Raw genomic sequence first — 26,524 nt, forward strand, 5'->3', positions numbered from 1 at the left:
CAGGTGAGAATGGGATGAGACACAAGTCATACCAGATGAGGAGCAAGTGGGAGTCTGATTGCGCCAGGTGAGGAACGAATGAGAAGTTGATCGCAGCAGATGAGGAGCAGAATGGGAACCTGACCAGACCAAATGAGGAACAAATGGAAAGTAGCCACACGAGGTAAGGAACAAAGCAGAGACACTCGCCACAGCAGGTGAGTGACAAGTGCAGGACTAACCTTATATGAGAAACTCACCACATCAGGTGAGGAACGTGTCAAAGAGACTGACCACACCAGGTGGAGTGAACACCGAGAGACTGACCACACCAGGTGGAGTGAACACCGAGAGACTGACCACACCAGGTGGAGTGAACACTGAGAGACTGACCACACCAGGTGGAGTGAACACTGAGAGACTAGCCACACCAGGTGGAGTGAACACTGAGAGACTAGCCACACCAGGTGGAGTGAACACTGAGAGACTGACCACACTAGTTGTGTGAACACTAAGAAACTGACCACACCAGGTGTGTGAACACCAAGAGACTGACCACACTAGTGTGAACACTAAGAAACTGACCACACCAGGTGGAGTGAACACTGAGAAACTGACCACACCAGGTGTGTGAACACTAAGAGATTGACCACACCAGGTGTGTGAACACTAAGAGACTGACCACACCAGGTGTGTGAACACTAAGAGACTGACCACACCAGGTGTGTGAACACTAAGAGACTGACCACACCAGGTGTGTGAACACTAAGAGACTGACCACACCAGGTGTGTGAAGACTGAGAGACTGACCACACCAGGTGTGTGAAGACTGAGAGACTGACCACACCAGGTGTGTGAACACTAAGAGACTAACCACACCAGGTGTGTGAACAGTAAGAGACTAACCACACCAGGTGAGTGAAGACTGAGAGACTGACCACACCAGGTGAGAAACAAGCCAGAGAGGCTAACCACACCAGGTGGAGAACAAGTGAGGTACTCACCACCGCACCAGATGAGGAGGAGGGGAAGCAGCGAGTGAGCGACCGGGAGGAGGAGGAGGAGGAGTGAGGGAAGTGGGAGTCAGGAGAGGAGAGATCCAAGTAAGGTATGCTCGTCACAGACGGCCAAAACCCGCTAACATATGCGCTAGTCTTTACTGTCCGAATCTCATGAAAGCCTAAGTGGTGACGCCGACTGGGCACAGCCACTAGCCTCCATGGCTATATCCACCTCCCATCCATCCATCCATCCCTCAACGAAAGAAAGAGAAATGAATAAAACACATATTTAGTCATTTTTGTCCACCCTAGCAGTTAAAGCGTGCATCGAGATGATTACATCCAAGTCCGGCTGGGCACAGCCACTAGCCTCCATGGCTATATCCACCTCCCATCCATCCATCCATCCCTCAACGAAAGAAAGAGAAATGAATAAAACACATATTTAGTCATTTTTGTCCACCCTAGCAGTTAAAGCGTGCATCGAGATGATTACATCCAAGTCCGGCTGGGCACAGCCACTAGCCTCCATGGCTATATCCACCTCCCATCCATCCATCCACCCCTCAACGAAAGAAAGAGAAATAAATAAAACACATATTTAGTCATTTTGTCCATTCTAGCAGTTAAAGCGTGCATCGAGATGATTACATCCAAGTCCGGCTGTCTTTTAAAAAGATGCGCTTGACATGCGGAGTTGGGATTGTGTTCGGCCTTGAAGGATGATGAGCAGTGTTGAGGAAGGATCTGGTCAAGTGTTTAACGTAATGGTAAGGGGGAGGCGGGGCTGGGCTGGGCGGGGCATCTCTTGTATACCTTACGTAGGGTCAAGACTTTGTCGTCTCTTCCACTTTCTCTGCGAAATTTCTATGATTCTGTTACACACACACACACACACACACACACACACACAGACAGACACACAGACACACACACACACACACAAACACACACACACACACAAACACACGCACACACACGCACACACACACACACACACACACACACACACACACACACACACACACATATACGTGTGTGTGTGTGTGTCTACAGTACATACTGCGTACATTTGTCCTCACCAATGCAGCACATCAAATCTACTAGATTCATAACACGCTGGTCCACATAAGTGTGGCTGGAAACACTGACTATGACTATTACCACAAGAGCGACGAGTTTATCGTGAACTCCTACCCATCCTGTATACGCTCGGGCGCAAAAGAAGATACAGAGTCGCACGGAACGTCTTGGGGTTGTGCCTCACTGACTGAATTACACATTATACTCTTCGCCAGCCAGACTTGATGTTCCGGTATACTTAATATCTCCACCGAAATATATCTTTCCCGGCTAAATACATTTACCTGAACTTAAGGTTTTATGGACACTAAATGTAAAACAAACCTTGGCAAACGAGCAGTTTTGCCAGCTGCATTGAGCTCTTAAGACATATCAGCTTAACTTAAAACTTACTATAAGATCCAGGAAGATGGTTGGTTGGTTATTTGGGTCTAAGGTCTATCTCCTACCTGGGTCATTAACAACTGTCAGTATCATTTTGCAGCCACCATTCGAAATAATCTCAACACCGTTCAGTGTTCAAAGACCATGGACGCTCTTACGGCACGTATAGCCATCGCTGGAGAAAAGTACCATCTATATATGGTTGGTAGGTTATCTCGGCTCTGGGGCTAGGGGGGTCATTAACACCATCAGCTTCAAGTTATAACCACAGATCGAAAGAAGCGGGGGGGAAAAAAACCTTGCAACACCTTCTTCAGGTGTTCAAGATGATTCTCAAGCCATACACGCTCTCAATGCATATATGGGTCCTCTCCATACCAGTGAGACTTGATGCTTATCATATCAGCCGGTCTGGGGAACTGATGCACCGGCAGAAGTGAGGTTTACCATACGAACCAGATTCCATAATTACCGTCAAGACTAAACCTTAAACGCTAACCTTACTGGCTGAATTTCAGACTTTATTTACCGGGCAGAGTTGAGGAACTTGAGGGGCGAGTCTCCGCTTGGGATTGGTCACACAAATGGTCGTAATAGCTACCACATTAGGTAGACTTCAAGACCGCTTCTACCAGACCGATTTATGGTTGTTTCTTGTACGAATCACACTTCTAAGTATGGTACTCCAGCCATACTTTAGCCTATCTGTATTAGCTAGACTTAAGGTCAAGCTCAAATGCAATTTTGTTATTTTTTTTGCTAATGCTCGAAGCAAGAATTATCAATTAGACTCAAAGTATATCAGTCAGGGTTAAAATATTACTTTACTTATGAAAATAAAGGCTACTTACTAACCCAGGTAGACTTGCAATTGACTATTTCGGTCAGAATTCAGATTAATCAGACCTAAAACCTTTTGCAACAGCCGGATTTAAAACGAGGCTGGAAACCATACATCATTAGTTGCACTCAGACTCAAGGCTTATTGCACTAGATCAGAAATTACATAAACCATATGTCATTAGTTTTACCACAGCACTCAGACTCAAGGCTTATTGCACTAGATCAGAAATTACATAAACCATATGTCATTAGTTTTACCACAGCACTCAGACTCGAGGCTTATTGCACTAGATCAGAAGTTACATCTACTTTCGTAACTCGCGATAATTCTTACTAAACAACCCTTGAGACTTCAAGACTTCCCTTACGAAATCGACTACATGATCACTTTACCGCGCAGACTTGAAGTAAACTGAAATAAGAATAGTACAAAAAACATAAAAGAACGAAAAAGGAATCTCTTAGGCCTCCTTTCTATCCAAGAATGACAGCTGACTGTCAGCCCAGCCTTCACATTTCCCACATCATCGAGACTTTATGAGACTTGGCTTGAGCCTCCATACAGCTGCGCTTGGAGTGAGGGTCACCCGGTTGGTATGCTCAGCAGGAGGCTGTGGATACTTCATTGGTGGTGTCCCGGCGTATAATCGAGGTTCCTGGGAGTCCCTCCTGCATCACAAGGCCCAGAGGGGAAGATTATGGTGGGGGAAGAGCGAAAGAGAGGAGGGAGGGAGGGAGGGAGGGAGGGAGGAGGAAGGGAATCGTTGGGCGGGGGTAGGCGCGGAGAGGTTCACACCGGGGAAGGTGAGGAGTTTCAGCGGTGTCATATGGGGAGTAGGAGGAAGGAAGGGTTGCCGCTTGGTTTCAGCTGAAGATGGACTTCTGGTCTGCTGTTCCTCTCAGTTTGAGAGGCTGAGAGGTGGATCTTGATCTCAACTTGAAGAAGAGGAGGAAGGGGTTCTGGTCTCATGTGGGGGGAGGAAGATATGGGAAAAGGGTGGAAAGGGTTGTTTATTTCGGGTGAACGGTTTGGAAGGGAACTGTTCGGTCTCTGTAACAGGGAGGGGAGGGTTGTGTGTCCTGGCTGAAGAGTGAGGAAGCTGATGGTCCGTGATGGGAAGGCACGAAAGCTGCAGGTGTGTGTATGGTGGGAGGCGGGGCTGGTAGTCTTGTTGAGGCAGGAGATTGTGGGGGTAGCTGGTGCAGGAGGGAGGGGTGGCGATCAGGCCTGCTCCTGGCGGCTGGGGGTCTCCGAATACCCTGTGGTATGCCCAGGATGAAGGAGTGGCTCAAGTTACTGTTAAAGTAACCTTAAAGTTACTAGTATAGCTGCAACTATGCGAACCTGCATATTGTTGCACCGTGAATGAGGTAAAAACCTTTCCCTTCAGCGAGGTTGCATCATCGTCAATGAACAGTCTCGTTGAGGAACTTGTCGCTCCAGTGGAGTCCATGATTTCCCTGCTACTGGTAGGAGCGCAGCCTTGGGCTCCAGAAGTCTCTGGAAAGGAGGTCTTGGGTGATGCCAGAGACCTCTCTTAAAAAGGAGTCCTGAGGAAGTTTCATATATATATATATATATATATATATATATATATATATATATATATATATATATATATATATATAATATCTTTTTTTTAAACTATTCGCCATTTCCCGCGTTAGCGAGGTAGCGTTAAGAACAGAGGACTGGGCCTTTTTTGGAATATCCTCACCTGGCCCCCTCTGTTCCTTGTTTTGGAAAATTAAAAAAAAAAAAAACGAGAGGGGAGGGAGGATTTCCAGCCCCCCGCTCTCTCCCCTTTTAGTCGCCTTCTACGACACGCAGGGAATACGTGGGTAGTATTATTAATCCCCTATCCCCAGGGATAATATATGTATATATATATATATATATATATATATATATATATATATATATATATATATACTTGATAAGTTACTTCCTGCCCAACGAGTTTCCTCAGTCTTCCATGGGGCTCCCGCAGCGCTTAGGAAACAGGCCACGTCCACCGGGCGGGACCATATGTCATAAAGTGTAATGATGTGCGTTTGTGTGCCTGTGTGAGGAGAGTGTGGGGGTAACTGAGCAGTAAGTGTCTGGTGTCTTCACTCTGGCAGTTGCATCGCGGGTATGAAGGGTCTGGAGATCTGATGAATCACTATTTATAATCCTGTAGGGATGAATGACGTCCGGAGCGTAGATGAGAAAGTGTAACTCGTGCATGTCTTGGGGGTAAGGTTTTCAGATAGGTACTTATGTTGTGGGATGGTGTTTCAGACCCAGTGAATGGTGGTTGTTTCGTGCTGGATTTTTAATTTGGTTTTGTGTATGACTTGTCTGTGTCTTGTTTGTTGCGAGTGGGGATCACTGAATAAAAGTTGTTCGAAGTGTGAGGCAAGGGGTAAGCTTTTAATTTCCATATTGGGGTTGATGGTTAATTATGGACTGGTTTAGATGTCAAGGGTGTAGCTACTGCTGTTGTTGCAAGTACTTCACACGTGGGACCATCTATAGTGGAAAGATCTCTTGTCATTGTGTAGGCGTTGACTGCTTGTGGTAGCTCGGCAGCCAGTGATTGTTCTGAGTGCTTTGTTATCGGCAGTTTGCAGGTTTTGGAAGGTGGACGACCAGGTAGGTGAGGCGCAGTTTAGGGCGAAGCGGATGAATTGCTTACAGAGGATATGTAATGGATTCTTTTTCTTGCGCAAATCTTGTACCAATTTGAGTTGTTATGGTATTTGGTTCGTAAATTGCTTGTATGTTGATGTTTGTTGAGTGGGGAGTGAATGTCATGTGTGTGTGTATGAAACTGAAGTCATTTCATTACCATCATCCTCTGAATATTTTTCTAACTCTCACTTTTTATGAATTACATTTTGTTCATATGAGGCCACACCCCCTCCCTCCTCGTCAGTACTTAGGTAAACATATGTTATTATCCGTACAAAATCACTGAGAGACACGACTTTGTGACAATCAGTCCATTACTACGACTGTAGGGGCTTAATAATACAATATTAACATATCATACACTCAGCATTAACAATATGACCCCTTACGTTCACTAATATGTACGTTAATCATCAAACAATATGTCTACTAGGCCTTAACAATATGTCTACTAAGCCTTAACAATATGACTAGGAACAATATGTCCACTCGGCCTCAATATTCTATACACCCAGCTTCGACGATACATACACTTAGCCTTGATACTCTCTCCACTCAGCCGTAACGATACATACACTTCAGCCGCTGAGGTATACTCAGCTTCGATTCCATCTGAGAGGCAACGAATCTTGAGGAGAAATATCCTCTCTGATACCATCCTCACAATCACTGCTCATTATCTACGCCAGAGCCATTCCAGTGTAATATTTGATTGCGAGGACTATATAGGAAAACAGGTACAACCCCGCACCGGGCGTAGGGCATCCCAAATATAGTACAAGTTAGGGAACTCTGATCAAGAAAATGAGAGACGAGTAGCTGAGGCGTGTGATTGGTTGAATTGTCCTCAGGGGTTCCCAAGCCAAGAGCTTGATTGGCTGAGGTTGTAAAATTGCCAACGCACTGATAGTAGGAATCATCTAGTCGTTTTTAACCTTAGTCAATCTGGATAATGTGTATATGCGCATAAGGCAAATATTAGCCTTATGCGCATATATATATAATACATTCGGTGTTTACAATCCATAAATGGATCTTATGAAGAATAGTGAAATTCTAACAACAAACTGATGTCGAAATGGAGCAGTGAAATCGGGACATGACTTCCCCGAACGTGAAAAGTGATCACGACAGCGACTTTAAGTGCACCAATGAATTTCTGATGGACGAAGAGTGGCAGGAAAACGCATCATGAAATTACCATACGAAAGAGCATTGTGACCGGCATATGATATGATATCAAAGTGGTGATGAAAGCGAGTGAGCTGTGACGGCAAGCACCCGCGGGGTTTAAGAAGTGGCGGAGGATATGCTTCCTGGAGTACGAGTAGGAAGACTCATATCCCTTTTAAGGTTGTCTGTTGCTCGGGGTGTGCAAGATCACCTCGCTATAAGAAACGCTAGTCTTAATATGTACTCGTCGCGTTGGGACACGTGAGAAATCATTAATCTCTATTTAAACACTTGTCTTCAGTCACTCACTGGACTTGAAGAACACTTATCCCATAACAAACCCATTCTTTACTCTCAAGATGGCCATAAAAAACCCTGTCTAGACCCTCATAGTACATGTCTTTACGGTCACTCTGAGTGCGAACATAGACCGCGTACCTGCGGGTCGTAGATGCCACGCGTGGTGGCAGGATGCTTTAGATAAGAATCACAAATGAATCCTCAATAAAGTTCCTGAAGGAGTGATGAGTTCCTCTCGTGTCTAAGGAGTCTGGTCGACTCTGGAAAGTTACTCTAAGTTGTCTGTATCTCCAATTGAGATTTTAAGTCACACATTTTAACTCGTCTTAAAAAATCCCAAAGAGTAATTGGAAAGTGAATGATTATGAAGACCTGAATAACCACTTTAAAGACGTATATTGCACAGTCGAACTCCAAAACTCCTTTTGCTAATTCCCCTAAAACATAATCTCACAACTACACACACACACATGCCCACCAAAACATCTAACTCCACGTATATACTCGCTAACTAACATCTTTACCCCACTATTCACATCCGCACATCCCCACTCAGTAACACCTACACACACACAAAGGTACCTCCTTTACGAGCTAATACTATGAAACAAGGATCTAAAGAACAGTAGGAGCAATCATGGCCTTCTAATAATATACGGCTGATTGAGGGTAATTTGCTACCGAACTTAACACCACAAGCCTCATCCTCCCAGCCATATCTCTCAACGGTAGTAGATGGTTGATTGTGATAATCTTCAACGCATAAACTTTCTTTCCACACCACATCGTGATATATTTCCAGAGAATTTGATTCTGAAGGGTCGATCAAACAGACGAGAGGTGTGTTAGCATTGCGCCGGGAGTGAGTGAGTGTGTGGACATAAAGAGTGCGTGAGACGATTTGACTGGACGGTACATAGTTGAAGCAGTGTTCATCCTAGGAGAAAAATGAGTCAATGAACAACCATTAACAACTGATTATGTGGAACAGGTTGAAAGAAACTGATAGTGGAGAGGGAATTCGAAAATATTCTCAAGACTCAAGCAAAAAGGGCTATGTTGGTATGGCTGTGGGTGACGGCAGACGAGGATTATGATCGCTAAGAGCAGCAGTTCGCTCCTTCAACGCGAAAGAAATCCAATTTACTGGCCGGTTGGCAGACTCCTCTAACGGCCCTAAGGGATCTATAAATTTTCACCTCGTTATCCGATCAACGATAATCCCCCCCCTCATCCGCACACTGACACGGTCACTCAACACCGGATTTACGAGGAGCAGATAAAGTTAGAATCACTGTTCTACGCCGACGCACCGACCGTACCTATAGACGATAAATCCTGCGTCATACCTCTGCTTGTTAGGCTCTGTGTGCATTGCACCGGGTGACCGGCCGCTGTCAGCGTGTGGTTTATCACCCTCTTACCCCGATCAGGTGTAATAGCGGGGTTCGCGTTGATGGCGGTGGGTCGGTATTGTTTTAGATTCGATAGTCTCCGATGATCAGTGGAGCTTGACGGCCATAAATGGTCCGGCGAAGGTGGGTGATTTTGACACGTCGCGCTCCCCGCTGTAAGGGCGAATCTCCAAGTAGCTTAAAGGGGTCATTTTGGACGTCTTTAATGTGGCTGATCTGCCGTAAATCAAAGTACGGGACACTTTTAAACCCTCATCGACAGCTTTACTCCCTTGGTGGTGGTGGGCCGCCTCCCTCTCTACCACCCTGTTGTCGATACGGCGGGGTTACGGCGTTGCCAAAGTTCCAGCGCGAAATCTCCCGTTCACGTAACGGTCGAACGCAAAAATGTCATAAATTATATTTGTAACTAGATTACTTTTTTGCTGTCAGCCGCTGCATGGTCAGTGGAGTTAGTTTTCCCTTCAGGGTCTTCCCTCCCTCTTGGGTTCGCATGACAGAAATAATCCAAACCCCCCCCACCACCCCCACCCCCTCCTCTATCGACGCAAGAATCGACACCGTCGACACGCCTCGTGTTTGTAGTTGCGTGAGGGGGGGGGGTGGGGGAAGGAAAAAGTGGGGGGGGAGAATGGAACCTATTATTATCGCGGAGCGTCTGATTACGACCGTAATTAGCATGATTTAGATGGGAGGTTAATAAAAAAAAGGAAGCTGACCGTTTTCTTTTTAGGTTTAAATATCGGTTAATCGAGGAAAACATAATCGGGATTTTTTTTTTGTCCTTATCCTTGCTTTACCTTATCGGTATCGGATATCGGCAATTGAATGTTCTACTTTGAAAAGTATATATATAGTAGGGTTGAGGGTCAAGTCAATTGGGAGGTGAGTTTGAATGGAGAAAAACTGGAGGAAGTGAAGTGTTTTAGATATCTGGGAGTGGATCTGTCAGCGGATGGAACCATGGAAGCGGAAGTGGATCATAGGGTGGGGGAGGGGGCGAAAATTTTGGGAGCCTTGAAAAATGTGTGGAAGTCGAGAACATTATCTCGGAAAGCAAAAATGGGTATGTTTGAAGGAATAGTGGTTCCAACAATGTTGTATGGTTGCGAGGCGTGGGCTATGGATAGAGTTGTGCGCAGGAGGATGGATGTGCTGGAAATGAGATGTTTGAGGACAATGTGTGGTGTGAGGTGGTTTGATCGAGTAAGTAACGTAAGGGTAAGAGAGATGTGTGGAAATAAAAAGAGCGTGGTTGAGAGAGCAGAAGAGGGTGTTTTGAAATGGTTTGGGCACATGGAGAGAATGAGTGAGGAAAGATTGACCAAGAGGATATATGTGTCGGAGGTGGAGGGAACGAGGAGAAGAGGGAGACCAAATTGGAGGTGGAAAGATGGAGTGAAAAAGATTTTGTGTGATCGGGGCCTGAACTTGCAGGAGGGTGAAAGGAGGGCAAGGAATAGAGTGAATTGGAGCGATGTGGTATACAGGGGTTGACGTGCTGTCAGTGGATTGAATCAAGGCATGTGAAGCGTCTGGGGTAAACCATGGAAAGCTGTGTAGGTATGTATATTTGCGTGTGTGGACGTGTGTATGTACATGTGTATGGGGGGGGGGGGTTGGGCCATTTCTTTCGTCTGTTTCCTTGCGCTACCTCGCAAACGCGGGAGACAGCGACAAAGTATAAAAAAAAAAAAAATATATATATATATATATATATATATATATATATATATATATATATATATATATATATATATATATGTGTGTGTGTGTGTGTGTGTGTGTGGGTGGGTGGGTTGGGCCATTCTTTCGTCTGTTTCCTTGCGCTACCTCGCTAACCCGGGAGACAGCGACCAAGTATAATAAGATATAAATAAAATATATATGTATGTAGACGCTCTAAGAGGATATGTTTGTCAGTTTCATTATATAATGAATTATAAATTAGCTTTAGAGTTTACGTTCAATACTCATCGTATCATTTTCAGAGGAAGATAGAGTTCGACATCATACCAAAGGATCTCGATCAGAAGAACTCGAATGTTGTGGTTAGCGATGCTAACTATACTAGTCCGCCTGCACGAGTTCGACCCCCGGCGTGAACGGACGGCGCACAATCTCACCCACCTGTTCATCCTTCCTCTGATTGGTAGACAAACAGACACCAGTAGTGACGGAAGGGGGGTAAAGTACCCACAGCTGCGACAGGCTCATCCAGCTTCTGTACCATGGCTAAAGTTAACCCAAGAATGTTCTTGTCCATGGGGGCGGCCTCCTCCCTCCCTCTCACTGAGAGGCCAGAGAGTGTATGAAGGGTGTGTACTCTCCCTGCTCCTTCTAGTGGCGCACACACCAACTCTCCCTTATTGACAAGACGAGGAAGTGTTATTCAGTCGCCTTCCCAACCACTGTTATATCGACAGCTTACCAGTAGCTTGTGAGAACAAAAGATAGTCTAGATTTGTAAAAGAAACAATTTTGTACTCACGATGACCAGTGAATTAATCATATTCGTAATGCAATACCTTTTGAGCGATAACGTCCAAGTGTACAGCACCACTGGCGATTTATTGGTGTTATGCTTGACTTCAACACGGCTGAAGACCACGACTCTTGGAGAGAGAGAGAGAGAGAGAGAGAGAGAGAGAGAGAGAGAGAGAGAGAGAGAGAGAGAGAGAGAATTATCTGTATATGAAGCACATAAGTGATGTGTGTTTATGTCTGTGTGTCTATGCAGGTAAAACCACAAGGAAACTTCTTATGTACTTTATATATATGTGTGTGTGTGTGTGTGTGTGTGTGTGTGTGTGTGTGTGTGTGTGTGTGTGTGTGTGTGTGTGCGTGTGTGAGTGTGTGTATGTTTGTGTGTGTGTGTGTGTGTGTATGTACGTGTACACGTGCGTGCGTAGATAGAGATCAATAACGCAACACGAACTGATGAGTGGGTGTGAGACTGGTCGACTGACCAGCTGGCCACTGCCTTGGGAGAAGTCGTTACCTACACGAAGCAGACACTCCCACAACGTCGGAGAACGGCGTAATGATATTGTTCAGGGGAACAATTACTTACCCCCGTCATTTTCCTCTCACTGGCAACTTACGCGACGTGTCTACAGACAAGGAAGAGACAGGGCCGCCTTTTTATTGTGTACTAACAGACTTGCGCCCTCCAGGCCCACGTCTGCACACACCTGTGGAGGGGTACCACACCCTCCCTCATTACCACAACGCCACAGCATCCAACCCCCTCCTCACCATCTCTATTCCCGCCCTCTCTGGCCGCTAAACCCCCATATCACCACCACTCGTTTCCTCTCTGGCCAACACAGCCTCCCTCATCACATCCCTGGCCACCACAACCTGAACGACGGAATGACATTGTTCAGTGGTATCATCATTCATCCAGCCACTTTCCCCTCTCTATACCTCCCATATGCCGGCAGAGAGTTCCGCTGAACAAAAACTATCGTTCTGCAAATATTTTACTCCATCAGACAGAAATTTTACTGAGGAAATCAATGAATCATTGACAACTGTGTGTAGGGGTCATTAAGCATTTGCCTGTCAACTTTTCGCCTTCTCTCTCTCTCTCTCTCTCTCTCTCTCTCTATATATATATATATATATATATATATATATATATATATATATATATATATATATATATATATATATATATATATATATTGAAATGATATCAAAGCTTATGTCAACTCTAAGTTGTCTTGTGCACCACATCGAAAAGTTATCTCGGGTTGTTTGCCGGGTAATCCCAAATTTGTCAGGTGCTGGTGAGAGCCACAGACCTTGCGTTACGAGCAATAACATGGTACTGAACCTCGTATTCATCTGTATATCCATAAAATAATTTCCATTACTGAAGCGACCGCAGACCGACTTCAAACCTGTGAGTTAAATAGAATCAAATCAAAGCTCGCATGTCACGCTTATCCCCCTCCGCTGCGTCACTACTCCATAATGTCGAACGCATTAAATGCAATCAGGGAGAGCCACGCTAACACAGTCGAGCGAGAGTTTCAAAAGTCTCTCCCATCTTGACGCGTCGCTCTGCCTTATAGGTGGAGCAATCGATTCAGGCCGTGTTAGCAGAAGATACAGATGACTGAAATATAAAGGACATAACCTTCAGCCCCGCAACCTTATAATCCTATAAAGAACAATCTGCGAAGGTATAAATCCCCTAGTTAAAGAGGATCCGAGTGCAACACCGGTAGCCTTAAACATGCTCCTGCGCGGTGTGGACGCCTTGCCCACACAACGTTTATCGAGACCTCTTGTCTGGTGGACACATTCATTATCGGGTCGCTCAGTGAAAAGGACCCAGGCCCTTAACTGGAGGGGAGGAAATTTATCTCCCTCGTCTCTATTTGGTCTCTACAAATATCTCGTCTCCTGAAAAATGACACGGACCACCACCACCCCTCCACCAACCTCCCCTTCTTCTCTCTTCGGTCAATCGGCGATATAATTCTTGGGCGCTAAGCGTAGCCAGGAGGGATGAGACCACTCCGGCGATTGCTATGGTTGGAGAGGAGGAGGAGAGGATATACACGAAAGCTAGCTAGGCTTTCCTAATGGCCCAAGAGACTTATGGATGTTGGTGTGAGGCCAACGGTGATAGGATTATGGGAACAGGTCATTACCCGGGCGAGGGGAGGGAGGGGGGGGGTAATTAACTACGTTATATCTGCAGGTGGAACAGGACGTCACTCTAGGGGACGTCATCCTAACGATGCGAGATAAGGAGGCCAAAGGAACGTTTTTTTTTTTTTTTCTTTGTAGGGTCATGCCAGCCTGGGCGTAATCAGTTGCCGCTTCTCCCTTCAGCGTGGAGCAAGGTGATAACCAGAGACGGTTACGTCTGCTCTTAAGAATCGTACCTCCTTTTAAAGTTTATATGATTAGTTTATATGATTAGTTTATATGTTATCATGTTTATACTCATGTTTCATGCAAAGTTTGGTGCGGGGGGCGTTTTCCTCTTAAGATCTACATAGTTCACGGGGACTAATGTATTTATCTAAGGCCCAGTTTTGTAAGACTAGATATCTATCGAAGATCTATTTCACGAGGAGTAGCTATATGCTTTATGTATGTGGAGGGGAGGGAGAGAGAGTAGAGAGGAATGGCTGAAAATGATCCATTACTGGAGGGACGGAAGGATATACAGGCGATGGGACAGACAGGACCTTGAGGGATACCAGTGTTGAGAGAGAGAGAGAGAGAGAGAGAGAGAGAGAGAGAGAGAGAGAGAGAGAGAGAGAGAGAGAGAGAGAGAGAGAGAGAGAGAGACGCTGCTGCACCAGAGACGTCAGTTATGCAACGAGTGGAAAAAGAAAACGATGCATTGGGGGTACAGAAAGACACGCGGGATCCCAGATGAAGGAAGTATAGAAAGCAGTCTTGCGTCGCATCGACTGCTTTAGAGATGTCGAAGGGCGTGGCAAAAGGCTTCACCAAATATCCTTATCTAATCAACTGTCATCAATTCTCTCTCGTTATCACTAAACATCGCTAATGATGAACACCGTAATGTCAACAGTTAAAAGGGGAAAAAAAATCCCGCTATTATCTGACTGTCTATAGCGAGTGTCGCTATCTTTTGGAACAAGAGAATGGCACATTAGGGAGGGTATCTTAATGAGACAGATAACCACTTATCTTAGGCTCGCTTTACCGCACTTATCTTATCTTAGGCTCGCTCTTACCGCCCGTTGTTATCTCACAAGATGAATCTGAGCGTACAAGACGTAACGTATGCTGTGAGAAAACTAATCCTTCGTTCATATTGCTGATGTGAATTTGATAAGAATAGATAACGTTCCTGGAAATAAAACTTGAAATATTATCAAGATCGGAATGTTATGGAAGTCATCATAGTTGACAGAAAAGAATAAGATTGATATAGAAATTAGGCCTACGGAAAACTGGGGAATAAATAAGTATAATAAATTTTGCCAAGGAGAAAACTGGAAATTTTTTTTCAAACAAAATTGTTCTGTCGAAATAGCAAAATTGTTCTGTTGAGAAAAGATAAGAATACAAAAAAAAAACCTTCGAGGATGATATTAACAATAGCGAAAAATAGCCTTGTTGAAAAAAGATTAAATTGGAAGTGTAGAGAAGTAAGCCAGATGATTATAATTGAGAACATGATGATGAAATTAGCCAAATTGAAAGAAAGAAAAACTGAACAGAGGACGGAAACAGAACTGGTCCATTTGATAAATCAAGAGATAAAAGATACGGAAATTAGTTCAATCAAACATAAAAACAGACAAATCAAATCGCAACATAAGTCTATGATGATGATATCACTCCTTTAAAAAAAACAAAAAATCAGGAAACAGAAGATAACAAGATTAGATCAGTAGAAAAAAGAAAACGGAGACAAAATATAAAATCACCCTTGAAGACGAAATGAAAAAGAAAACAAAAAAATAGGCAAATTAGCCCGTTTGAAAAATAGCCACGGGATATCCAGCACCCCATCTGTAGAGGCAACAGTAATCCAGTACAAGAGGACACAGTCTACCCCAAGGCAGCATACAGATGTCCTCAGTCTGCCCCACTCACTCAAGCTCCTTAGCCTCGACAGCTGATGATACACTAAGGACGGATATACATCAAGGAAGAATGAAGCGAAAAACCCAACCAAAAAAAAAAAAGAACACACACGCAGATAATAGAGATATCAGATCCCATCTCTTTATCATAAGCGTCTTTGAAATTTGGTCTCGGATATCACAACCACAAGTGGAGTCTCGATGTCGCGACTGATAAGATACCGTGCTATAAAAACCCCAACAGGGCGACAAAAAAAGATACATGTGATGCACAGGAAATATCAGGCACGCTTCTCTCTCTCTCTCTCTCTCTCTCTCTCTCTCTCTCTCTCTCTCTCTCTCTCTCTCTCTCTCTCTCTCCTGTGAACAGAGAGGGACGAAAGCGACTGAAAAGTACAGGATCTAGCGATATGCGGACATGCCAGTGGTGACTCTGGATAGGAAGGTGTTTCTTATGCTTCTCACACCCGGGCCAGACGATCTGGACGCTTCCCTCACTCACATTTCGATCATGGGGTCGTCACCTACAAGACCATACGCCAGACCAACATCACCGTCTTCGATGTTGACGTCAACCTTTGGCAGTGGAAATGGGACCTTTGGACCAATGTCGCTCAGGTGCGATAGTACGAATAAAGTTCCGTACATCTGCGCGTTGTTGCGAAAGCTCGGGAAGGTATTATAGACGTAAGGAAAGCGGCTGCAAGTGTGGTCATTGGTATGAAGTTAAAGCATAATTTCTACGATAAAGGCAAGTTTATTAGTATCTTTAATAGTATAATTATCACCATCATCATCATCATCATCATAGGTACGTACTACAAAGTTTGAAAAAAAAAAAAGATCCATTGCCAAGCTAAAGAACCCAGAACGGAAAACGTACTGACAGTAGCTTCCTTCAGTTGAGCCCATTCGGTCTATTACCCTCCTCCTTTCCGTTTTCTTTTCCTCCTCCTTTTCGTCCTCATCTCACTCACAGGAAACCCTTCAACAACCCCCCTTCCCCCCAAAAAAAAAACAGAAGAATATTGAAACTCCCAAAACCCGTCCGTCCCTTGCCATCAACACTCAGGAAATAAATTCAAAGCTTTACCTCCAAAATATACAAAACTTTACTCGCGAAATATTCAGAACTTTGTCTTCTGCCAGCTGGCCCTTGATCTAGTGAATAACACCCAATTTGAGATTTGCTGTATCTATAAACATAACGAATAACTGTAGACAAATAATCCTTAGGAAGTGAGACACGGGCGTGGCATGTACGCGCATCGGTATCCAAAAGGCCAGCATGGGTGCACTATAAGTGGAGAGGCGAGAGGTCGAAACAATATGGTATAGCAAGAATGTATTCGTAATTATAGATGCTATGATCTGTCGTGTCTATGTACACCTCAGCATGATGCCATGTTTGGTAATTTGTTTCCACGTATAATCTAACATAGGTGTATGCGTCTCAGTATAACGTATGTTTAGTTCATGCCAAAGTATAATGACTTGTGGTTGCTATGCACCTATGATCCGAAGGCATGTGTATGCCTCAGTGTGATCAATGTGTGGTGATCGGTATGCACGTATGATATGAAGGCATGAGTATGTATACCTCTGTATGATGAATGTTTAGCGACTTTGTATGTACACATGATCTGAAGGGATGGGTATGTTTCGGCATGATGAATGTTCGATGATTCGTATGCACGTATGAATGCGCACGAGGCACCTCATCTGTCCCCGTGATGATTTAGCACACAGCCATCATCAGCGAGATCCGACGTGACCTGACCACAGTGTGGTGGAGGAGGAGGAGGTGGAGGAGAAGCAGGAGGAGGTGGAGAGGTGCTCTTGGAAGTGACCTAGCCACACACACACACCCTCGCCTGGTCTTCACCAGCGAGTTAGCCCCCGCGCAGGTGCAGTGCACCCACAGGCTCTGTTGGATCATTGACAGGCGTTTTTGTGCGCGTTGTCCTGCTTGAGTATTCAATTTCTTGTCTCTGAATTTCCCTTGAGGGATATTATTGCGTCCTTCTAGGGTATAAATGGAGCCGGGAGTAGCACACAGTCAGAGGTGCCAGAAGAAATATATCCCACAAATGATCAATGTCAAAGGCATATCTTCTTCAAGAGCAGGTGTGTGTGTGTGTGTGTGTGTGTGTGTGTGTGTGTGTGTGTGTGTGTGTCTGTGTAAGGCAAACGTCTCATCATTGTCTAAATATTACCTGTTTTATTGAACTCATCTCAGTCATTAGAAGCGTCATATAACAGTTGAAGCGTGAAGGTACACACACACACACACACACACACACACACACACACACACACACACATACATACACACACACACACACACACACACACACACACACACACACACACATACACACGCACATACATACACATGCGCGCACGCGTGCACTCGAATACGAGCCGGATATGTAATACACTATCATTACTTTTCCTGGAAGTTCTCTGAAGAACCATTTAATGTAACTTGTGCTCACCATAACCTCAAATAGAATTGCCAAAGCACAGGTCAACAAATGTGGAATCTAGAATTAAGATTATGAGAATTCTGAACGAACAGATACTTGTGAGACAGAAAAAAAAAAAAACATTGTAGTAAACCAGAGTTATACATAAAATGCAGAAGTTGTTAGTTTTGAATAACCTCGAGGAGGGAGAGAAGTGACAGAAACCCAGGCTACACCTGTGTCACGCTACGCCTGTGTCACTCTATGCCTATGTCACGCTCCATCCAAGTCACGCTACACCCATGTCACGCTACGTTAGTATCACGTTATGCCCACGTCACGGAACGCCAATGTCCCGCTACATCCATGTCACGCTACACTCGCGTTGCGCTGCGTCTGTGTCACGCTTCAACTGTGTAACACTGCACCTACGTAAGAAAAAAAAATGAAGTGAACGCATCACTAACGCTGGTAGTAAGGGTGAGGAAGTCAACAGCAGGTGACGCTCCTTACTCCCGTTGCTGCTGCGACTCCCACCGCCTCTGCTGCTGCTGCTGCTGCTGCTGCCGCTGACTGTTATTGCTATCGAGAATGCCGCTGTTACTGCCGCTGCTGTCGCTTCTGTCTGCTGCTGCCGCTGTTGCCGCCGCTGCTGTCGTTTCTGCTGCTGCTGCCGCTGTTACTGCCGCTGCTGTCGCTTCTTCTGCTGCTGTTACTGCCGCTGACTGTTGTTGCAATCGAGAATGCCGCTGTTACTGCCGCTGCTGTCGCTTCTGCTGCTGCTGCCGCTGTTACTGCCGCTTCTGTCGCTTCTGCTGCTGCCGCTGTTACTGCCGCCGCTGTGTCGCTTCTGCTGCTGCTGCTGTTACTGCCGCTGCTGTCGCTTCTGCTGCTGCTGCCGCTGTTACTGCCGCTGCTGTCGCTTCTGCTGCTGCTGCCGCCGCTGATGGCGGTGTTGACGGTTGAACGTCCCGACGATCCCCGATGGAATAATAAGTAGACGTTCTCCTGTTTTGTGGAATGTCGGTTGCCCAGCGGCCCTCCTTAACGTATTTCTGGTCCTGTGCCTTAATTGCGATCACAGGGATGTTTCTCAGCGAGGGACACGGGGAGGAGGGTATAATATCGACGGCGCGAATGTCTTTGTTTCCTGCAAGACTGGTTGGTTGGTTAAGGATGGTTGTTGGGTCGGTTGGTTGTTTGTCTGGGTTTTAGGCCTACCAACCACTCGGGGGTCATAAGGGCCGTCCATATCGACCTACTAACTAACAACCATCAACTGTAACATCGTTAACCATTTACTTCAGGCCTCAGCGATGTTCCGAAGACCACAAGTTAAAGTACCATCTGACTCTGCATACAGCAGCCCCTGGCCTGGTGCATTTACAAGTTGATTTATTAGCTCTGGCGATAGACAGTTTATGGCCGTTACCAGTAAGCGATGTAAGATGATAAGGGAAGTACAAAAGAGCTAGTCTTGTTCTCCCGGTATGATGTTTTCGTCAATAACGCATCTTTCCTCTCGCTTCTCGCCCACTTGGCGTTCATCACGCCTTGATTTCGTCATGATTATTTCGTTATGTACGCCATGATTATGGTATCTTAGACTGTGTGTTGTGCCATGGCCAAAGATATGTTCATTTTATTTTTTTGTTTAAATTGCCAGAATTATGCGCACTTGCATAATGTTACTGCATCTCACTATAATCTTGAAGATTTCTAATGTAAGCTTCCTTTTCTTATAATAATAAACACGATAGAAAATTCTTCATTAAAAAAAAAAAAAATATAGTCTGGCAAAATCTATTCGTACTTCAGAAACACAACGGCAACTCATTACTGGAAATCGACGAGGATCAATGAGATGCAGAATTTGGATTCCACTGTAAATGTAGGAATGAGATGAATCCAAATTCTTCATAAAACTTTTCTTTTACGTCCTGGCGCTGATGATCGATGATCAAGAGACTAGCACCCGTGAATGCGTTCCCCCGTCACATGGTGAGTGCCTGGGATGGTACACACACACACACACACACACACACACACACACACACTCACGATGCGCAGTGAGTGACCGGCCCGATCGGACGCGCTGCTCTTCCTGCCACAAGCGGTAATTGGGACGTGAGGTGATATGGGTGGGGAACAGGTGAAGGAGCAAAGGGCGTGTCGTGTTATATGAGAGAGAGAGAGAGAGAGAGAGAGAGAGAGAGAGAGAGAGAGAGAGAGAGAGAGAGAGAGAGAGAGAGAGAGAGGCTTCAGTGCTGATATACGAACTCGTAATATTCACGATTTCTACATGATCTGCAATATTTTGGTGTCCCATTATCATCGACTATTTGCTTTACTTCTGGTGATTTACGGAGAAATAATAACGTGAGTGTCTGTTCTACCGTGTGCAGTGATGGCAAGACGCGGGGATTCGTTTCGCTCTTTGAGTGATCACTTAGACCACCTCCGCTTCAAACAGAAATATGACTGAATTAGAGAAAAAATTCACCGACATCGGCACCATCTCAATTAGAAGGAGTTCGCTAGATCAATCGTATCTTTCTCTTTATCATACCGTTAAATAAAGTACGTTCGTTTAACCATGGATATCATTTGGTTCTTTTGCCGACCTGGTAATAACTGGCTTGCTAAAGTAACCACTCACTATTCTGCTGGCCTCACTTGATGCGTCAGCCCTGTAGATCAGAAAGCCACCTCTGCCAAACTGGGCCGCCATATCGCCTGCCCTAGATTAGGATACTTTCCGCACACCTTAATGGCTGGCTGGCTGGCTGAGAAGACACAGCGACGCGTGTGGAAGCTCTCATGCCACCAACTAGAGAGAGAACCACATTATGCGAACAAGCTGTCATGGATCAGCCACAGATCGATGGCCATCGGTGGTGAGAGGTAGCTAAAGCTAAGTACAAACTTTGGTCACGATAAGAGACTTCTCTTCTTCCCATCCACCCACCACCACCCTCGCCACCACCGCCTCTCTCTGATGCACGTCATCAATCAACAGCGTCTTGCGGCTTCAACATTATGGGCTGGGTTGGGCCAGGGTGGGTGATCGAGTGGGAGAACGGCGTGACATCCAACGTGATATAGAATTTAGAGATCAGTGATTGTATAGATTCCACGTAGGTAAAAAAAAAAAAAGAAGACTATCTTGACTACTAAGAGCCACTTGTAAGATCAAGAACTATCACAACAAGGCGAATCAAACGCTTCAAAGCCCATTACGGACGTTCACGATATCATAAACTGTAATCTCATTACATCTACGTCAACTCGCCTCGGACAAATAGACTCTAGTCTTATGAATGACTTGCCCCCTCCTCCCTCATCTAATCTTCGTGTACTAGCCAAGAAGGTGGATAGTAAACCCATCGCAATCCTCGGAGATATACGTCACCAAAGTCTACATAATGAAGTTAGAGATTTGACTGTCATACACAAGAATAGTCCTCTCTCTATTTCATTGAATACCGGGCCTTTGATATGGATTTTTGTCCGTGACTGGAGCCTGGATCGTAAAAAAAAAGGAATATATAGTCGAGTTGATGAAGAATATTACATGTTATGAGTCACTCACTACACCGGAGTCTCACTCTACGTCCTCCATTCTCAAGAACTTCACTTTCCCAAAACCCTCCGAACACAGGTTTTGAACTGGATTTTAAAAAATGTATTAAACATGAACATTAAAAGCATCATTTCACTGATGACCTCAATAAATTCTTTCGTTAGTCTTGTCCTGCGTGGAGGATAGATACCACACACGTTAATGAACTCTGTCCTTGTCATTAGTCACATGGAGATTCACAAGGCAAGTGGACAGATTTTCAGGCTCTTAATTAAAAACGTGTTCAAGTAATCAGGATTTGGTCATGGAGGAGGGTCGAGGCAGGATGCTGAAACTATTCATAAGAAGAAAATAATCGAGGGTACGTGTAGACACTCTTCTGCGTTACTCACGTAGATTTAGTGGGTTCGTTAATCGGGGAGAGAGAGAGAGAGAGAGAGAGAGAGAGAGAGAGAGAGAGAGAGAGAGAGAGAGAGAGAGAGAGAGAGAGAGAGAGAGAGAGAGAGAGAGACTTGAGAACCCCAATGAAAAAATAGAGAAAAAAATATGTATTTTCACAGATATAATCAATATGATCATCCACATCTACCAGACGAAATGTATCGAAAAAAAAAAGAAAAAAAGAAAAATGAAAAAAGTGGACCACGCTCCTGTAAATCAGACCTGGTCTTTCTTTTTTTTCTTTTCTTTCTAAATCCTCGGGACCATCGCTTCTGACATGAAACCGAGCAAGATGAATGTGTTCGTCCAATTCCTCCTATAACCACCCAACCTGATTTGCCACCTATCACTGATACACTTAAATCTTGTGTAACTTCTCTTTTTTTTCTTCCACTTTATATTTACAAGACTCTCAGGTGACGGGCGCTGGGCAAAACCTTGTGCTTGAGGTCAACTCTTTTTTTTGGGGGGTTCCCCAAGGCTGAAAATTCCATTAATTTTTATGGTGATGGAACTCTTGGTGCGCCCCTTGAGGGAGGCGAGGTTTTTCATCGGCAACAGCCAGTTGGTGGAGTGAGAGACTCGTGAGGCAAGTCTCCTGTGATGAATGATGAATTCTGGTGTGTGTGTGTGTGTGTGTGTGTGTGTATCATACTTGATCGCCGTTCCCCGCTTTGACGAAGTAGCGCCAGGAACAGACGAAGAAAGAAAGGCCACATCTGCTCACATCAATTCTCTAGCTGTCATGAGTGTGTTATGCACCGAAACCACAGCTCCCTATCTACATCCAGGTCCCAACAGACCTTTCCATGGTTTCCCCCTGGACGCTTCACATGCCCTTGGTTCAGTCTATTGTGTTATGCACCGAAACCACAGCTCCCTATCTACATCCAGGTCCCAACAGACCTTTCCATGGTTTCCCCCTGGACGCTTCACATGCCCTTGGTTCAGTCTATTGTGTTATGCACCGAAACCACAGCTCCCTATCTACATCCAGGTCCCAACAGACCTTTCCGTGGTTTCCCCCTGGACGCTTCACGTGCCCTTGGTTCAGTCTATTACCTTCACTTCACTGACCCCAGGAATCCCTCCAGTCATCTATGGGGCTTCGAGAATATCCGCACCCCAGAGTCATCACCATCATATCATTTCCTCTCCCCAAGTCATGATTTCACGTATGATACAAAACCCCTCCTTAACCATTCACGCTCCCTCTGTTACTACTGAACACTGATGTATGAGAACACCCGAAGCTAGAACGACATTGACCCAGCTAATTCATGAATCATAAGTGACCCAAGCTACGTTGACATTACCTGCTCGCCCACCTCACCGAAACAGTGACCATAAACAAAATACATACGAATGTTATGTTCTATCATCTATCATACAAGGAATGCCTGCTATTCACACCGGAATGAAAAGTCTTTACATTTAACGTATAAAACGCCTCAAGAAGATGATTCCCGCTATGGCAACAATCGAAGAACTGCTCTTACCTTAATTGGACCACCATGTTCTCCATCAGAGTATGACTTGTCACAGTTTCTGGAGACTGGTGTACGTGCTCGGCAAAATCTGGCTACCTTCAGACCACCAGGCTAAGTCTGAAATAAATGAAATAAATGAATAACAGCTGTCTGTACGTAAGTTTTTTTTCGCTGTAAAGTTTTCCTTTAGAATTCAGATCAACGAAATATCTCAAGAAGTCAACAGAACGCTGATACTAACCACTTCATTGAAAACGCGACTTGTATATACAGAAGGGGAGGGAGGTGGCATGTTGCCTATACCCCATCTGTCACAGTGTCCAGTCACACACTACGGGCTGCTGACGCTACCACGTCACCAACAACAACCACGGCTGCCAATCACCTCTTCTCTTTGGAAATCACACAAATATAAAGTACCGAACAAGCACACAAAAAGTTACCATATTGAAACGTAAGAAAAAAAAAAAAAAAAGGACACCTGTTCTATTACTACAAAAGTAGGCAAGTTCTTGCAGGCATTATGACGGAAGTGTGTACACGACTGTCGTGAGGGATCGTTTGAATCATCAGGCAAACTAGGTCTATACGAGCGTTAAGTACCTCCCTCGTTAACTGCCGACCTGTCACGAACTTCACGCGACAAAATTGAAGAGATATACTTATATAGGCGATTTAGACCATTCTCGATGAAGTTCCTTGTCATATAAACGTATAAACTCTCCATATCATTATGATAGTGTGTATTGTACGCCTGGTACCCAATGGGGTAAGTGTATATTACACGTATGAGTAGTACTGGGGGAGTAGATGATATATGTATGATATACACTGGGGAGTGCTTGTTGCACGTATATTATTGACTGGGGTGTGGAAATCCAGGGGGGAGTGTAATCAGCATGTGACACCAGTGGCCATGTCCACAGTGGGAGGACCACAGGTGTGTGTGTGTGTGTGTGTGTGCAGGACCACACAAATTTGATACGACGTCATTGATCAAGGTCATGATATTGCGAGTGATGACTGGCCACTGTACACATGGTTGAAGTGAATACTGTTAGTAAGATATGGTGAAGACTATATGCAAATTATATGGTGATTAATATTATAGACATACTATAGTAAACCCACTCGTTATGGGGGTTTCATGGTGTCGTTCGGGTGGCAATTTTGATGGTGAGGGAGGGGATGTATACGATGACGTGGTGGTTACGTAGTGGAGACGATGGCATACAGCGAGTCGTACCGCTAACACTGTGAGGATGGCGTGGCGAGGGACTGGATGCATTGCCTGGTAGGTTTCCAGTGCCTTATGATACAGTAGGGAGAGAAGGTGATGCATGGGCGTAATATAGAGGCCCGACATGCCAAGACGGGTAACAGGGGAGGCTATTCCTCAGTGGGTAACCTATGCTAATACACCTCATGACGTCATTAATATCTGAAGTGTTGGGAGGAGCCGTGGGGTTGTGAGGGATGAGTGGGGTTAAGTGGCAGGTGACATGAGGTGATGAGAGGGCAAGGATGAGGAACGAACACGTACGTACGTACATACACCTTAGGCTAAAGTTCTGTTCCACAGTGTTCGCAATGGCTGTCATGTGTTACCATTTTGATCTTTATGAGGAAAATTGTGTCGAATTCATTTGCATTTTTTGTCTGGAATCCGAAAAAAAAAAGGGGAAATGAATGCATGAGCCACAACAAGAAGGACGTTTAGAGAAGTATTCCATATAACCTGTGATATCTGTCAAGATTTTGTTTTTCATACATATTTGCCATTTCCCGCGTTAGCGAGGTAGCGTCAAGAATAGATGACTATGCCTTAGAAGGAAAAAACCCTCACCTGACCCCCTTTCTCTGTTCTTTCTTTCGGAAAATCAAAACAACGGGGAGGGGAGGATTTGCAGCCCCCTGCTCCCTCCCCTTTTAGTCGCCTTCTAAGACTCGCAGGGAATACGTGGGAAGTATTTTTTCTCTCCTATCCTTGGGATAGGGGAGAAATATATATATATATATATATATATATATATATATATATATATATATATATATATATATATATATATATATATAAATGAAGTAGTCCCATTATTAATTTCCTCAATCGCGTTCAGGTCACATTCAGATGTGTATTAAAGCAAAAACCACTCGTAGATCAGGTTCTGGTTTTATCAGTATTCAGTATGGTTAACAAGAACTATGGAAACAGACTGGAACTGAATCTAATCTCTTACTGAATCTTCTTTCTTACCGGATTCAAACATTTACGAACAAATGGGACACAGATAAGTGATGATTAATACAGTTAATCTCCGAGGTTTTTGCATCCTCCGATGACGCGCAGTCCCCGCCCAAAATCATGATGACGTACGCATGTGACGTCATACCTAAGGACCTATCAGTGGGCGAGAATTTCCCCCATTACCTGTTTCGTGTAGGTCTCTTAGAAAGCGCAGCGACTCCCAAGCGACAAGACTCCTGATTACTCAAGAGCCTCACTTTGGCGTACGGAAGGACACCCACACACTAATGGCTCATAAAACATACATTTCCTGCATCGTAGGAGGTGTGGGGACGCAGGGCGTCGCCCACGCACCACGGTGACCGTGCCCACCAGAGGAGCGACGCGGCATTTACCTTCTGCAGCAGTAATGGTGCCACGATATCGCCCAGTGCAAAGGACAGAGCAGCCAGAGGCCGTAACATGATACTGAGCGAGGAACTTGCCAAGAACGATGTTCAGAAGTTCCTATGGTAGTATGAGAGTCGTGGAGGAACGGGATCAATGGAATGATGAGATTGTGATCGTGGACGGCAAACGAAAGGTGGTAGAATATTGTACTAGAGAAAGTTATAGAGACGGGACACCACGAGTGTAGAACTCTCTTGTCTGTACAGTACAAATAGGTAATTAGAAATAGGGAATACTTCCGTGAATTGTGAAGGCTTTTTTCAGTTTATTAGCTAAAATCATTTATTCATCTATCAAAGAATAAAGACTTTATGAAAGAAAAAGGATGTGATTTGATCTATAGAATATGTTGGTGCTTTAATTTCCAAAATTTGTCATACTGTTTTAAAATGTTTTATATGA

The 26,524-nt window shown here is 44.7% G+C and overlaps 1 long non-coding RNA gene across 1 annotated transcript in view; it reads right to left on the reverse strand.

Moving 5' to 3' along the window:
• Positions 1-23,546, reverse strand: part of LOC139755246 (uncharacterized) — a 104,226-nt gene extending 80,680 nt beyond the window's left edge. Inside the window, exon 1 of the long non-coding RNA XR_011714062.1 lies at positions 23,437-23,546. This is a non-coding gene — a long non-coding RNA (uncharacterized lncRNA). The remainder of the gene's footprint in view (positions 1-23,436) is intronic.
• Between the last annotated feature and the right edge of the window lie 2,978 nt (positions 23,547-26,524).

This window comes from Panulirus ornatus, chromosome 19 (genome assembly GCF_036320965.1).
Source record: "Panulirus ornatus isolate Po-2019 chromosome 19, ASM3632096v1, whole genome shotgun sequence".
NCBI classification, from domain to species: Eukaryota; Metazoa; Arthropoda; class Malacostraca; order Decapoda; family Palinuridae; genus Panulirus; species Panulirus ornatus.